The 17,170-nt window shown below is 36.7% G+C and overlaps 1 protein-coding gene and 1 long non-coding RNA gene across 13 annotated transcripts in view; one reads left to right on the top strand and one right to left on the bottom strand.

Annotated features, from left to right (window-relative positions):
- SUPT3H (SPT3 homolog, SAGA and STAGA complex component) overlaps window positions 1-17,170 on the top strand; it is a 654,394-nt gene that overhangs the window by 393,773 nt on the left and 243,451 nt on the right. The gene's annotated exons all lie outside the window — the stretch shown is intronic.
- Window positions 3,337-15,739, bottom strand: LOC140526262 (uncharacterized). Its single transcript, XR_011974300.1, has 4 exons — window positions 15,164-15,739; window positions 11,761-11,865; window positions 4,688-4,783; window positions 3,337-3,495 (listed from the first exon to the last, which is right to left on the bottom strand). It is a non-coding gene; the product is annotated as an uncharacterized lncRNA (long non-coding RNA).

The following is a 17,170-nucleotide window of genomic DNA, read 5'->3' as shown; positions in this document are numbered from 1 at the left end:
ACGTAGCCAAAATGTTATTTACCTATGATTTTCTTAATTGATAGTTTTACCTCATTAGCTTATATATTGTACAGTGGCTTATTAAAATTAAACACTGTAATAAAAAGTACTTGATACTTTAAAATAAAGCATTTATCCAAGTTATACTTACCTAATTCTTTCACAGTTTTTAAATGTTTTGAGAAAGATTTATTATTTGTTCTTAATGAGTATAACACATTACAGGTGCTTGATTTTTTAAAATAATCTGTGTAAAAGTGATACATGTGACTTGGTAATGCTTTGTCAAAGTATGTCCTTTAGCTGGATGCCAATCCAGGTATTATAATGCAAGCACTGAGAGATTTTAGAAAGTCTTTTCTTTTCTCATAGTTGTATTCCCTCACCTCAGATCAGTTTCTCTGAGAGAGACTATTCTCCTCCTAGATTTGAGTGACCAGCACTCCCGCTGCTACATACTCCATTGGAGAACTGACAAGTGTTGATGGTGGCATTATGCCAGTTGCCAGTGTACCTTTTTGGTATTTCCTTCTCTGTGTTCCACATCTGCCTTTGGTAATTTTCTTTTCCATTGGTGATGTTGGCTCTTATGTCTTTCATACAGTGACTAGTAGAGGGGATGGCATTTGAGAGGCCTCTCTGTGTGTTTGGGGAGTGTTTGCCTTCTGTTTCTCTTTCAGTAGTCCTTCTTCAAGACAAATTCTTACATCACTTGCCCTTTCCTCCAACAACAACCATTTTTTTCGTTTTAACTATGATCAAGCAGACATATCAACAAAAAGAAAAGTTGAAGTAACAATATGTTTACCAGAAGGAGAAGTGAGTAGAGCCAGGAAAAGCAGAAAGTAGATTTTTAGCTACAGCTGCTATGACTACCTAATCAAAGCTGACTGTTCTGAGGCTTTCTCTTTAGGGGCAGTATCCTGAGAGGGTGTAATGAATCCAGTATGGCATCAAAGTTACATTAGTAGAAAATAAAATAAATAATTATGCATTCAGTTACCCAGTCTTTTACCTCAACCAGCACATTTCAAATCAGGGCAAAGAAAAAACATGTATGTTATAATTTATGTGTGAAAACTGGCCCATGTCCAAATGGTCCACCCACCTGCAAATTAGCTGATGAGATCTGCCTAAGTGCAAAGAATGGCTTGATTCAGGATTTAAAAATAATGGCTGTCATGAAAAACTACTTTTATTGTATTGAAAAATAATGAATACAAAGCAGTTAAATTTTTACATAGCATAATAAAAGTCTCTTGATTTTTTAACCTAATGTGTTCAGTAATTTATCATTTCAAAATGGGTCAATTAAAATGTGAGGTTTAAAAATGGATTAAATAGGTATGTGGTAGTAGTGGTGATGATGGTGGTGGTAAGCCATAAAAGAGGCTGTTAGACTTATCTAGTCATGAAGTGATAATATTAAGCAAGAAGAAGAATGAATATTTTGGAACTATTTTTAGTGAAGAATGGCTGAGGCTCCATGATTGATATAGGAAAAAGTGAATAAACAATTCATAGCCTAATTTAAAATTTTTTCAGATAATAAGCTTTTATTTTCATTTGCATGAGACCCCCATAAAAAAAGCAAAAAGGAAAATTTTAAAACCCTAGTAGCAAATAGTCAAGCAAAACAAATTCTTATCGTGACTAAACCCAAAAATAATGTTTTATTCTATAACTTGAGTAAATGATTCAGAGTTTGATCTTGGATAATTGCATGAAAGGTAGAATCAAAATATAGGAAAATTGGGAGAGAGTTCATTTATGGAGGAAGACAATGGATTTAGCTTTTTCTATTGGTTTTCTGTTTAAGGAAGCAATAAGTAAAATCATTTGCATAAGAGGAATCCTTGAGGTGCAGTGGGAAGATCCCTAGATTTGGAGTGAGAAAAGTGGAGTTCAGATCCTGGTTGTCACTTAATATCTTTGTGACCTTTGCAAACCTCAGATCCTTAGTTTCCTTATCTTCAAAATAAAGGAGTTGGACTAATTCTCACTTCTAAGGTGCCTTCTAATTCTAAATCTATGATCCTGTCCTTTATGTTGAACCCCCATGTATTTGAGGGAGGAAGGAAAAAATATCAATCCTTATCTATGGAAAGCTTCTGATAAGACTGTCTCTGGGATTATTGGTGGTGCTAGGTGTCTCTCAGAAAGTCATCTTCTGCCTGGATGTATTATGCAATGGAGTACGTCCCATCTCTCTACTTCCCCCTATTTTCTTCTACTTTTTTCTTTATTCTTTCTTCTCATATCTCCTATATAAATTCAGTATTTTAGAACCTTATTCACCAAGAATATGATATTTATTTGAAATGAATGAAGGATAAGGTAAATTGCACAGCTTATTCATTGTTTATGTGGTGAACTTTTCCCCATAATTTTCCCATTGCATTATGGGTAACTTTTATGCAAGTAAATTCAATTTATGTCTTAAAAGCACTTTGGGAGTGCTTTATCCTACATTTTTAGGCATATTTCACATTACTGCCTTTTACGTAATCTATGTTCCATCCAAACTGGCGTGCTTGCTGTTCTTTGAATTGGATGTTCCATCTCCGGCCTCTGTGTCTTTACATTGGCTGTCCTCCAATCCTGGAGTGCTCCCTCTTCACTTATCTCTTAGAGTCCATAGCTTCCTTTATGTCTCAGCTATAAGAAGCCTTTACACATCCCCTGTAGCTATTAAGTTGTTATTGCTCTCTCCTCCTCTTCCTGTCCCCAGTCTTATGTAAGCTTCTTGAAAATAGGGATCATGGGAGGAAGGCAGTTGTCTTTGTATTGTCAGGACATAGTCTATGCCCTTCATATAGTTGGTCCTTAATAACTGCTGTTAGATTGGAGCAGGAGGATAGGGTTTGGAGAATAAGGTGTCAAATTCAAATTAATAGGTTATTACAGTTCCAGAAAAGTTTGGGGTATTGTTTCATAAAATTGTGGTAAAGTTGAAACAAATTATGATGCTTCCTTCCTCTTTAAAGTATCAGATCTTCAACTGATGAGGATTTATTAAATATCTACTCTATATTGAACACTTGGAGATACAAAGATACAAAAATGAAACTATTGTGTGAGATAGACTTTAAGGAAAGAGTGATATAGTAGAAAAACTAATGAATCTCCAGTCAGTAGATCTGGGTTCAAATCTTAACATTACTACTTATGTATATTAGGACAAATTACGGGCATACCTTAGAGATTTTGCTGGTTTGGTTCTAGACCACTGCAATAAAGCAAGTGACATGAATTTTTTGGTTTCCTAGTGCATGTAAAAGCTGTAGTCTATTAATTGTGCAATATTATACTTTAAAAAAATGACAATGTATACACTTTAATTCAAAAGAGTTTATTACTTTAAAAAGTGCTAACCATCATCTGAATCTTCAGTAAGTCATAATCTTTTTGCTGGTGGAGAGTCTTGCTTTGATCGATGTTGATGGCTGCTGACAGGGTGGTGGTTGCTGCAGGTTGGGGTGGCTGTGGCAATTTCTTAAAATAAGAAAACAACGAAGTTTGTCTCAGTTGACTCCTTTCACTTAAGCGATTAGAGGCTATTGTGGGGTTATTAGTTGGCCTAATTTCAATATTGTTGTGTCTGAGTGAACAGAGAGGATCAGCGAAAGGGAGAGAGATGAGGAACAGCCTTTGGGTGAAGCAGTCAGGCCATATTTATAGATTAAGTTCGCCATCTTGTATGGGTATGGTTCATGGTGCCCCAAAACAATTAGAATAGTAACATCAAAGATCACTGTGACAGCTATGATAATAATGAAACAGTTTGAAATATTGTAAAAACTACTAAAATGTGACACAGAAACATGATATGAGCACATGCTGTTGAAAAAAATGGCATCAGTATACTTGCTTCACACAGGGTTGCCACAAATTTTCAGTTTGTAAAAGATGCAGTATCTGTGAAGCACAATAAAACAATGTATGCCTGTACTTTCAGTACTTAATATTCCTTCTTCATTTTAAAATGAGAGCATTGGAAATGTTCTTTAGGGTCTTTTCTAGTTCTAAGTTTTATGATCTTAATCAACCTATAGCTATATTCAAGTTCTTGGCTTTGTTCCCTTCATCATTTTTAAGGCAGTGATTTAGAAGAAGACACAGATGTCATGTTCATCAAATTTGTGGAAGACAGGAAGCTGGGAGAGGCAGTAAATAATACATAGGCTCAAAATCATAAAAGATCTCAAGAGGCTGAAATGATGGGCCAAATACAATAAAACAAAATTTAATGGGGATATATGTATAATCCTGCACTGAGGTTCAAAAAAGCAACTGTATAAATGACAGGCATTTGGATTTCTGTTTTAAAAAATGACAGCACTGGGAGATAGGGAAAATGATCGTATATGTGGGTGGGGAAAAAAACCTATGAGTTTTAGGCAACTTTAAGGCAACTCAAAAGTATGATATGGTTGCTTAAAAAAATGTAATCCTAAACTAATGCAATTGAAGTATGATGGCTAGAATAATTAAGAACCATGCTCCAAAGAGGGCAGCTTGTGTTTTAGAAGATGCTGAGTTCCCTCTTACTGTAAGTCTGCTGGTCATCTTGTAGAACAGATTCACACTTGAGCTTAAGGTTGCCTTTCTTTGTCTTTGAGGCCTCATCTAACTAGAAGACTTCATGATTCTCTTTTCCTTTTTTCAATCAGAAGAAAGAACTCACCAGTAGGGGAGGAAGACTGATCCCGGGGACTATTGAGTCTCCATCTCATCTGCCACAGGAGGGTAGGGTCCTCCTCACTTTGACAGCAGAAAGCAGCTAATAATGAAAGGGATCATTTTGAATTTAATTAAATGGCTGTGTGTGATCACTATGACATTATATCATTTTTCTCTATTTTAAAAACTTGAAGCCTTTTTTTCCCCTTAAGAGTCTGTGATAGCTTGTTCATCTGTGTAAGCTGCCACCTGAAAAATTCCAAATTTCTGTCAAAATCATTCCTACCCTCACCTTGACCCAGGAACAGCTTTCAGGGAGAACATCCCATCTGGTTGCCATTACCTGTAGGATATGTAGTTTGTCTGTGTCTTTTGGAGGTTAACTCTTAATGTTAAACAAAGGAAGCTGATCAAAACCAGCTGTAAAACATTTTCATAGTTCATATTTTATACAGTAAGTATTGAGTTACCATTCACATGACTACATGTCTGATACAAAAAAATAAGGTAAATCATTTCCTTTTTTAAAAATTAGACCAATACTGATTTTATAGTTAAAATATATTTAATTACTTCTTTATTCAGCAGAAAAAGTTCATGCTGTTGATATCACTGTACATGTTTTTAATACACCTCAGAAAATAATAGCTCGTTTATTGACTTTATGTGCCACTATTAATACATTTTTGGATTCAGTTAAAATATAAACAGAAGGTTAAAATACAGTTTTCGTATTTTAAATTAGGTGGTTAGAAGGTGCATAAACTTGCCAGCTAAACATGTAAAAGACCATTAAGATTATTACATAGAATAATTACATGAAAATTGGAAATTACTCTAGGAAAACCTAGTTTGGCAAAGTGCCTCTATTATAAGGCTAGATGCATAAAAATATGGATATTCCAAATCATTGTTACTTGTGATAAATGACTTAATGAATTTTGAAATGAGGTAGGATTTGTTATTCTCTAAATTTGGATTATTATTTTAATTTTTATTTTGAACCCAACAAGCACCAAATAGAATGATCATTTGCATATACATGGGAGACAAAGAAAAGGTTACTTATAACAAAGAATGGGTTAATGGTTTTCAAATGGAGAAAATATTTGTTGACATCATACTTGAGGAAAATTCTGCTGTGAACTGAAAAGAAGTAGTTCATGTTAATTTAGGGCAATCACTCAAGAAAATGTTAAATAATTAAAATAGATTCTTCTGCCTGTTATTTGTATTTATTTTAAAAGCAACAATTTTGAAAGAAGAAAGGGTCACATGAATTCATAACAACTGATATTTTTCAAAGACCCATAGCACCATTACTGGTGCATGGAATTTCATGCCTTGCTAAAGCTCCAGATAATATGATGACTCAGGCATAACAATCTAGTAAAAAAAAAGAAATAAGTACTTTTTTTCAGAGGAAATATTTTGAAATTCAGTAGATGTTTTGGGAATGATTAGTACTGTTTTGTTCACACTGTTCTTGCAGGAAAAGACTGAATATTGCTCACAGGCAGACAGGCCAAGGGCGATTGTGATCCATGGGACCAGACACAAGAGCCTTGGTGAGACATTAGGTTTTAGGGAGTCATTGTGGATGATTTTGCCATTCTCCTCTTCTATTGCGAAGTAAAAGTAGCTGATAGTAGCATAAGTAATTTTTAAATTAATACAACAGAAGGAATTTTCATTTCAATAATTAGTTTCTTGTTCAGTTCAGAAAGATATTGATAATCATACGAACATACTGATAAGACAAAAAATTGTTTTATAATCTTAGACATGACAAGTCCCAGCATTTCATAGGAATATGGTTTAAACAGCATTTCTTAAGTGTATTTTAACACTAAAAGTGAAGTTAAGTTGCATGAAGTTTAACTTTATGTAATTTTTTTTAAACAGTGCACCTATTTCTAAGTAAAAGTACTCTTCACTGAAAAACTTTTGTCTTTATAAGTTAGTCAACAAGTGTTAATTAAGTATTAGCACTGTACTGGGCTCTAGGGATATAACTACAAAGAATCAAAAAATCCCTACTCTCAAATTGCTTAAATTTTAATTGAGGAGACAAGTGTATGTTAAAATATAAACAGAATGAATATAAAGAAAATAAATAGAAACTAGCAAATGTAAGATGTTTCAGAAAAGAAGATAGATCAGGAAGTGCTTTACATAGGAGATGCTACTTCAGCTCTTAAAGGAAGAGAGATATTCAGAGAGCAGAAGTATGGGAGTGCAAAGCCTAGGTTTGGCGTATGGAATGTCACATATGAGAAACAATGAAAAGGCTAATTTGGCTGGACTGCAGAGGGTAAGAAGGAGACTAATTTAAAAGTTAAGCAGAAGAGTTTACCTTCTATCCTAGAAGTAACTATACTTAACAAAGTCACTTTGTCCATTGTGTGGAGGATGAACTGGAATGGAGAGAGAGGCTTGAGGCAGGGTACCAATTAGTTATTGCAATAACAGGTGAGAAGTGATGAGAACTTGAACTAAGGTGGTATTTGTGTGGATAGAGTAAGTAATGGATATGTGGGTTGTAGAGGTAGAGATGTCAAGGTTTGGCTCCTGTGTACATATATTGAACAAGGGGAGTGAAGAGGTGAAAATAGCAATGAGGTTATGAACTTTGGAGATTGAAAGAATGGCAGTCCTCTCAACAGAAATGGGAAAGTCGGGAAGACAGGAGGGTTTGGAGGAAAAGATAAAGAATTTGGACATTTGTTAGATGTCTAGTTTGAAATGTCCTATTGGCCTTTAGTGATACAGGAGGGAGACTGGATGGATATCTGTGAATCATCTGCATAGAGAAGATCATTAAACCCTTGGGTGCTAATGATTTCACCAAGAGAAACAGAGTAGAAACAGAAAGGAAGGCCTAGGACATAAACTTGAGAAATATCCATAGTTAGGGAGTATGAAATGGATGATGAATCAGCAAAAGATTCAGAAAAAGAGAAGTCAGACAGATGGGGAAGGACAGGAAAGAGTAATGTCATGAAAATGCAGGTAGTAGAAACAGTCCAGGAGTAGTCAGCAGTGAGAAATGCAGCAGATTGGTTGAGAATGATGAGGACTGAGAGCTGACAATTAAGAGACTACACTGGACATGGCTTGCAGAAACAAATAAATATAGGAACTTAGTTTTGGATAAGTTCAAAAACTCTAGCTCCTGGGGTAAAGAATCACTATTTGACAAAAATTCAGCAGAAAAACTGGAAAGTAGTCTTAACAGAAATTAGGTTTAGACCAAATTTTCTTGCCATTTACCTAGTTAAACTCCAAATGGTTATATATCCTAACTATAAAAATTATTTATACAAATTTTAAGAGAAAGTAAGAAATTAACTTTGATATCTGTGAGAAAGGGAAGAGTTCTTATTCAAAAAAGGACTAGAGAGGATAGGAAAGTCCATAAAGTGGACAATTTTAATTACATAAAATTTAAAACTTTTTGTTCAAAGTCATTACAGCTAAGATTATATAAAGGAACAACAAAGGGTGTAGTTTCAGAGGAGACTTGGGAAAACAAGAATTGGTGCAAATTATGAATTGGTGCAGAGTGACGTGACCGGGACCAGGAGAACAATTTATATTGTAGCAAAAGCATTTTTTTAAAAAAATGAGCTGAGTTGAACTCCAATCAACATAACGATCAACCATAATTCCAGAGAACTTATGATGAAGAATGCTATAGACCTCCTGACAGAGATGTAGTGGATTAAATATGCAGAATGAGACACACTTTTGAACATGACCAATATGGTAATTTGTTTTACTTGACTATTTGTTGCAAGGATTTTTTTCTTTTTGAGGAAAAAAGGAGGAAAGGAAGAAAAATAAAACCCATTCATTGAAGAATAAAATAAACCTTAATTTATAAAAAAGATCTTCGGTAACTTTGGAGAAAGCCGTTTTTATTGAGTGAGGTCAGAAACCAGATTATAAAGGGTTAAGGAGTGAATGAAAGGAAAGAAAGTGAATGCAATGAGTATAGATAGCTTTTTCTTCAAGTTTTGCTGAGAAAAGAACTATAGGAGGATAGCTTGAGGGGATAGGAGGGCTTGGTGATAGTTTTTTTATTTTTTTAAGTTTCAGAGAGACTTGGGTATGTTTGAAGTAAGTAAGAAACCAGTAGATAAGACAAGATTGAAGAATTGAGAGAAAAGAGAGGTTGCTGTCTTCAGAAAAAGACAGGAGGGGATGGGATCAAGAACACATGTAGAGGAGTTGGCCTTGGCAAGGATAAGAACAACATTATTTTCAGAAGAGAATAGAGGTTGATGTCTTGGGATTTTATGATAAAGAGAATGGGAGGAAGGAGGGCTCACATCAAATGGCTTCACTTTGTTCAACAAAGAGATGAGTTCCTCAGCTGAGAGATATGGGAGGTGAAAGGGGAGATGTATGGGAGACCTGAGGAAAGATGAGAAGGTTTGAAATAGCTTCTGTGGGAAGTAGAATGGAGAATCAGCTAGAGAGGATTAAAAGGACTACCTTGTGAAGGACCGGCTGAAGTTGGATACTGTGAATTTATAATGTACCTGGTCAGGATGGTTCTGTAACTTCCTCCAGCTTTCTTCTGCTGTCTGTGAGTAGGAGTATATGGCAAATGATGGAAATAATCTAAGACTGAAATTTGCAAGAGATGAGTAGCAATAGGACAGAAGGGCAAAGGGATTTGAGAAGACAGTGTAGAGTTTAAATGGCTAACTGCTCAAAATTGGAAATAGAGGAAAGTGAAGTCAGAACAGAGTTAATGTCCTAAGAAGGTACTGAGGTGTAGAGAGACTGATGGTCTTAATGAAAGTAAAGAATAGGTGTCAGGGAGGGGTGAGGCATAGAGAAATATGAAATAATAAGAAGTTATGATCAGATAGAGGAATGTCAGGGTTTCTAATTAAGGAAGTGGAATATTTTGTGGGTAATGGTGATATCTCGTATGTGACCATCCCCTTAGGTGACTAAGTTTGAATGAAGGAGTAGTTCATGGAAAGGAAACTGAGAAATCCAAAGATTAGTGAGTTTGAGGGAACATTAGTGTGAATGTTTTGAAGCCCCCAGTGGAGAGGTGGCAGGAGTTGGTTAGAGGGTAATAAAATGGGTGCTCAGCTCCTTGAGAAAGGAAAGAAGAATGTCCTGGGGGCCAATCAATAAAACTGCCACCTCAATGTGTAAGGAGAGTTTGTTAACTGAGAGTCTAGAAGTGGCATTAGGGAGCAAAGAGTATTGCAACATTCCTTCCAGGATCACTTATTGAGGTTCTGAGAGAACACATAGCCGGTCTTGGAGGGTGTGGCCCAGGGAGATGCTGGGTCTCTGTGAGAGCTTTCAGATGGAAGGAGCATGACCACAATGTAGGGAAACATATTCACACTAGAGTGGGAATGTCAGAGGGGCATAGTGGAAGGGCTGGTTGTGGTTTGTAGTGAGACACAGGGAGGACAGGGCTAAGGAGAAAGTTTAGGAGGTGAGGGTAGCATAGAATTTGCTAAAATATGATGACTGATTAATACAAAGAAGTGATTGATTAATACAAAGAGAAACAAGATGTGGGAAGTTTTCAGCTTTTGGGGTAGAACAGTAGGAGACGAGTAGTTATAAAGCTTGCAGCCCTTGAGGAGCGTTGCAGAATGTGTTAGTTGCTTTGGCCTAGGCTTAACTAGTCATTGCACTAGCTCCTGCTCCTGCTGCCTCTCCCTTCTTCCCTCTCCAGGGTGACTGAGGAAGGGGCAAGGCCAAGGTAGGGGGTGTTTGGCGGGGAGAGGTAATTGGACTTGGTACCTCCTTTATTGTCCAGGCCTAGATCTGGTTTGGACTCTCTTGCTGCTGCTACAGTTGGTGTTGCTCCTCCTCCTCCTCTTCATTATTGTAAATGAGTGTTTTGTCAAAGGAAAAACAGTGCTTCATGCTAGTTGATCTTTGAATTCTTAAATTTTAAAGTTAAATTGATCCAAATAAAAGATTGCAGGAGAGCCTGATATTCTGAGAAAATAGTTCCTAACCGTGTAAGTTAGGAGACAGGGACCATAGGACTTTTAAATTCTATGCTTAGTGGATCTGTATTTCCATGTATTTAGGACTCCCCTGTAGTAAATTGTAGTTTGCACGTTAGTGAACCCTTTCAAGTCTGGCTCCCACTATCCTTTGAGTGTTTTGTATCTGTCACACACTCCAACTCTCTACTCCCTCCCAAGGACACACAAAACTATAATGCTGTAGTTTTCTCCATTGTCATTACACTAGGTACTGCAGAAAAAATTTACACCCTCCGCTAAATCTTTGACTTCCAGCACCTCTCTCCCCTCCCGTCTTTCTGTTATATGTCTTTATCTTTCTCCTATCTTTTCTAACCCTGAACTGGAAGAACATAAACTATTTTGTAAACTTCTGTGCTCATCTACATCCTCCTCCTTCCAAAGCTACAAGGTCCTAATTGTTGTCTTTTGTGATTTTAGTGATTCCTGGCTGGTTGTTGAAGGCTTTCCTCAGGTGGAGATCTGTACCTTGATGAAATTACTGTGACTACAGGGCCATATCTTCAGCTTTGGATGTTTAGACCCCAGCTGTTATCAGTTTTTAAAAAACAAAAACAAAAATACCCAGTAACCTTAGGTACCATCTAATCCAAGGCCTTTCCTTTGACAGATGAAGAACTTGTCCAAAGTCATACAGGCATTAAGTGTCAGAGCTAAGGTTCCAACTGAGACCTTTCCACTTAGCAGATGTTCTTTCTACTCAGTCCACACTGCCAAACCCTAAGAGACTGATTTATAAACTGGAATACCAAATTGTTGATTTTCTGTGGGATATATACTCAACCTGAAAATCAAGACTAGTCAACTAAAAAGGGCACCCCCCCCCCCAGGTGGAAACTTGCATTCAGAAGACCAAATTATAGATCAGTGTATTGTTTCATGAATCTAGAATTAAAGTGACAAACTTGAGGATTTTTCTGTCAAGTCTCTTCAATCAAGCCTAAACATACAATAGTATAAATAGTGCAATATTACAATACAAATAATACAGTAATCCAAATAATGAAAGTTTGGAGGCCAGCTAATTGATACTTACATTTTATAGATTAGAGTGTTTGACACTTGTCCATGTCCCCTCATAAGATGGCTGGAAGAGATCCACCTACTGTATTCAAACCTTTTCTTATTTCCTCTTGACAATCTGAGCAGCAGAACATATGAATTGTCAGTTAGCCCTTACTCTTGCCATGTGACCATCACATCTTTTTCAGTTATTCATTTTCTTCATGACGTTCTTTGCTCCAATTCCTTTTTTTTTTTTTATTGTAGGCTGTTCGCACCCATCATGCACCTCTTCACTGCCTTTTACATCATACTTATTTTTAGTAACTGATGCCTGGTGCAAAGTAGGTGTTTAATATATGCTTATTGGATCGAACCTTGTTCTCTTTTCTGAACTGGATGAAGTTTTTTCCTTCCCTTTCCTGGTCCTTAACTCTTGGTTTAGGTGTATGTGTTCCTGCTTTGAGAACTACAGCTCTTTACCCACTCCTTATTGTGGGGCTGAATTCTCACACAAATAGTTCAGGAAACTAAAATCACCATTGCCAACTTTCTTTGAACTATACATGTTGGTCTCAATGGAAATTAGGCTAAGAAAGTGCAGCTATATCAATGGAAATTATTATTGAATGATGCTGTATATTTTCACTTTTTTTGATGAATTGAGTAGTGAAATATAGGATTTTAATGGTTACTATATCTTGAATCAACCTTAATTTATTTCCTATACAAAGTAGTTTTACATTTTAAAAAAATCTTCATAATATTTTCAGCAAACCTGGACTAATTGTGTTTCATGTAAATTTTAGGAGAGCACTGAGGATTTTTTGTTTTAGTCTGTTGTACTGTAGATTTGGTTGTGTTGAATGTAATTTATTTCTTAATCATTTAAAAATTGCAGTAATATGGTCTTCCACATACATTATCTCTCTCCCTTAATCTCTTAATACAAAAATAAGTATCATTCTCATTTCACATGCAAAAATACTGTTTAGTTTATCAGCTGTTGCTAATGATATTGGTTAAGCTGTGTTTATCCTGTATGCCAAGTGTTAGTGAAAAGAGTGTCTTGCCACATAGACTTCACATCTATACTGTGTCATTAAGGAATGCCACTTTTCCACAGAGTTGTAAGGAAAGTGCTCGGTAGCCTGCCAGGTATTATGTTAAATGCCTTGTTGGTGTCTGTGTGACTCATCATTGTTTATTCCGCGTGATAGTTCTGCATAAATGAATTTCAGTTGTGATCATTTCACATTTGAAACTGTTGTAGTTTATTGCATGTTACTAAGTTTCTTAAAATTATACTTCATTTTATTCATAAGACTTTCTTTTCAATCTTCTGCATTTTCCCTCTTTTGAGTTCACATTGTGACTGACAGGTTTTGAATGTTGATGTCCTGTTTTCCTCACTTAGTCTTCATTTCAGTGCTTCATTTGAGTTCCTTAAAAGCATAATTTCTCTCCTAAGCCTAACATAATTAAAAGTTTCTTTATCTACCTATGAAGAATACTTATGAAAATCATCATGTGTCCAAGGCTCATACCCATTTTATAGACATTAACTAATGCCTCCTCTTTTCAAGGATGTTGACCCTCAGTAGCTAGGAAAGGGGGTGTTGTGATTAACCACATTCTCAAATCACCTGAAGGTTAGGAAAGGTCCTTGTACAAAGGTTATAGCGAATCTGAGCTAACAAAATCCTTCCAAATGCACTCAGTTATATTGTTTGAATTTTCAGTTTCTTATTTGCAGAAACATGGCATGTTACCACCCACAAATCTGCAGTCTAGGAACCAGACCATCAACCACAGTTTCAACATGTGTTTAAACAAACCTAATGAAAATAAAAAGCTAAAGTTGACTCTGAAGACTTGAGCTAAGCAGAATAAATAAGAAGAAAAGTAAAATCTTTCCTCCAAACATCACCCAGGTAGAAAGCTGAAAGCTTCAGAAATTCTTGGGCAGTGGCAAGTGCCTGAGCAGTGTCTAACTGGATTTGAGTGCTTGGGGTGTCTTTCATCCATGGTATTGACTTTCCAACTGTAGTAAAAATCATAGTTTACCTAACCTTTACCCCCTAGGAAATAGTGATACTTCCTGGACTTAAAGAAGTTTCTGCCCCTGCCTGCTTTGTAACTCTTGATAGTTACAATAAACTTGTGAAAATTTCTTTTTCTTTTTTTCTTCCTTTTTTTAAAGACAGTTTTTGAATGTAGATCTGCTTGATTGAGTTTTTCCCCTGTCTTCTAGGCTCACTATGGTGTTTGGGTTTTTGTGTTTTTTTTGTTTTGTTTTGTTTTGTTTTAAGTTGAGGTTTCCCAGATGCTACTTATTGTAATAATCAAGTCCCTTAAGTTACTTTTCATTCACTTGCTTAACATGAAACTTAGTATCTTTTTCATTCCTAATATTGTCTACCAGAAGATATGCTGATTTTGTAACTATGTACTGGTTATCTCTTGGTGCACCAGTTTCTTTCCATATTCTAATTTCTAAAGCGAGAAACTGAGAGAGATTAATGGAAAAACTCTTGATTTCCTTTCATGGGCCTTATAACAGTTTTTCATTTTAACAATGAGATGAAAAAAAAGCAAATATGTTAGTACTAAATGGCAAAGAGAATTTAAATAGAATAGGAAGTTTGTTCTACAGCTCAGATTTTTGTGGCCTCAGCATCTGCCCTATTTCCTGTGACTTCAGTGGTCATTTTGAACTCAGTGATATGGGCCGTTTGCCATATACTGATAGTGACACTTGCTTCCGTGTCATCACTCCAGTTTGTAGAAAGAAATTACTTCCATTTTGGGATCAAAGGATTTCATTTTCCCAGCTGTTGACCATGCCATGTTAGCCCTCCAGCAGGAATGTGTACCTCTGAACACTGAAATAAGAACAGATTTAATCCCTAGAGTTTCCAGATAGGATTCTGGGTGGTCTGGGGAGATCAGTAATTCCTTTCACAATCTGACAATTTCTAGATATGGTTTTACATGTTGGAGTTATAATCTTGACAGTGAAAGCTTATTAGAAAACATTGACCTATTTGATTATCATTTTTAATTATACTAAAATAAGAGAATTTACTTGTTTGGCACTTTTTATTTTTCATAGTGCTTTCCTCATCTCTACCTCCCCCCCTAAAAAAACGTTCTGTGAGGATCTGTGATGAGAAAGTTTACATATTCAATTTAAATGACTTGCCTGGAGACACAAAGCTAGTAAGTGAAATTACTAGTTTTGAATGCAGATCTTCTAACTCATAGTTTAAGTTCTTTTTCCTGTACCATATCATACCTCGTTATTCTAAAGTTTGCAGATTATATGATGATAATGCACTGCTCTCATTTAAATCTAATGAGTCATTTATTGCTTGGGTGAAAAATGGGCCCTCCCATAGCCCCATGATGGGGATGGACATAGAATTTAGACATACCTTGAGGAGATTAGATGTAGTAATGACCTTGCTATATGAGACTTCATTATTTGGTTGCTCTGTGGAGGTGACCATGTGTTTTCCTTTTAAAAATTTGTTCTTGGGGGCGGAGTAGAAAGACACACATGCTAGCTCTTATCCATAGCCCATAAAATACCTGTAAAGAAGAACTCTCAACAAATTCTAGAGAAGCAAAAGCCACAGAACAATGGAGTGGAGGACATTTCTATCCCAGAAAGACCTGAAAGACCGACAGGAAAGGTCTGTCATGCACCGGATGTGGAGCAGAGCCTAGCCCTGCCTTGGCCATGTAGCACTGAAAGGAGTAGATCTGAGCAGGCTTCAGGGACAGAATCTCCAGTGACAGCGCAGATCCCTCAAATCACAAGGGCCAAAGGTCAATGAGAGGGTCTTTTCAGCTGGCCAAGAAGGGAGCAGGGTGTCCCTATCACTCAGGCATCCTCAGGAGGCAGCAGTAAAGGCAGCAGTGGACTGGGCTCCCAAAGCAGGCAGCAGCCTGCATCCATTGTTGAAGGTCTCATTGTAAACCCCTGAGGGAACTGAGCCCTGTGTGGCAGCCCTGCCCTCTCCTGAGCAGCTGATCTTAATCTCACACTGAATAGCAGCCCTGCGCCCACCTAAAACCCCTGAGGCTTTTGAGCAATTCATCTGAATCTCAGCCCCCAGTACTGGCTTGGAAGAACTGGAGGCCAGGTAGTTATGGAGAGGAAACTCAGAAGTCAAATAACTGGCTGGGAAAATACCCAAAAAAGGGAGAAAAAATAAGACCATAGAAGGCTACTTTCTTGGGGAACAGATGTCTCCCCCCATCCTTTTGGATGAGGAAGAACAAGGCATACTGTCAGAGGAAGTTAACGCCTCTACCTCCAGGGTCTCCAAAGGGAACTTAGACTGGGCTCAGGCAATAGAAGAGCTTAAAAAACAAGTTAACAGCTTACTAAAGGAGAACCAAAAAAATGCTGAGGAAAATAACAACTTTAAAAAGAGGCTAACTCAATTGGAAAAAAGGTCCAAAAAGCCAATGAGGGGAAGGAGATTTTAAAAAGCAGAATTAGCCAAATGGAAGAGAAGGTTCAAAAGCTCACTGAAAAAAATCATTCATTGAAAGAGAGAATGGAGTTCAGGGAAATGAATGACTTTGAGTTAAACCAAGAGGTTAGTAAACAAAACCAAAAATTTGAAAAAATAGAAGATAATGTGAAGCATCTCGTTGGAAAAACAACTGTCCTAGAAAATTACAGAAAATTACATATTTGGCCCAAATATATGGACTAATGGATGAGCTCCATAGATTGTACATCTAATTGTATGTAAAAGTCTGTATGACAACCATCATTTATTCACTTTTTTCCCCTGTGTATATAGTTCATATACACTCATTTGCGTGATCATGGTTCTCTTTCAGAAGGCTTTATGGCATTCCAGGGTTTGATGCAACCAATGCAATATATCTACAAATGGGAACATCTGGAGAATCTCACCATCTCTAGAGACATCCTCTTTGATTTGGACTGTCCTGGCCCTTCTTCATTGCCTTTCACCTCTGGTGTGCAGGAGAATTAGAGATTTGCAGAACTTGAGAGTTGAAAGGAAATTCAGTAGTCATTTAGTTCAATCCTTACTCAAAGACATTTCCATTATAACACACTTGACAAATGGTTATCCAGTCTCTGTGTAAAGATCTCCAAGAAGGAGGATTCCAGCACCTCTGAAGGCAGCCATTACAATTTCAGATTCTTAAATTCAAGGTGCTTTACTACAAAAATGCAGTGAACATGTGCTAAGTGAGTGGCAGAAATTATAAGGAATTAAGAGGCATAAAAAGTCACCATGGCCATACAGACCTAAAAAAGTTAAGAATGTATTTCCCAGGTTTCTTCCAAATGTCATCAAAAGGGCTTGAAACTAAACAGGAAGGGCTAGAGAGAAGACTGCTTGTACATATCGTCAAAGCTACGTAAGGAACAGCTTCAAAGAAGGAAGAAG

This window comes from Notamacropus eugenii, chromosome 2, assembly GCF_028372415.1.
Source record: "Notamacropus eugenii isolate mMacEug1 chromosome 2, mMacEug1.pri_v2, whole genome shotgun sequence".
NCBI classification, from domain to species: Eukaryota; Metazoa; Chordata; class Mammalia; order Diprotodontia; family Macropodidae; genus Notamacropus; species Notamacropus eugenii.
Note: the sequence above shows the minus strand (reverse complement) of the source record. Positions and strands in the feature narration are given on the sequence as shown.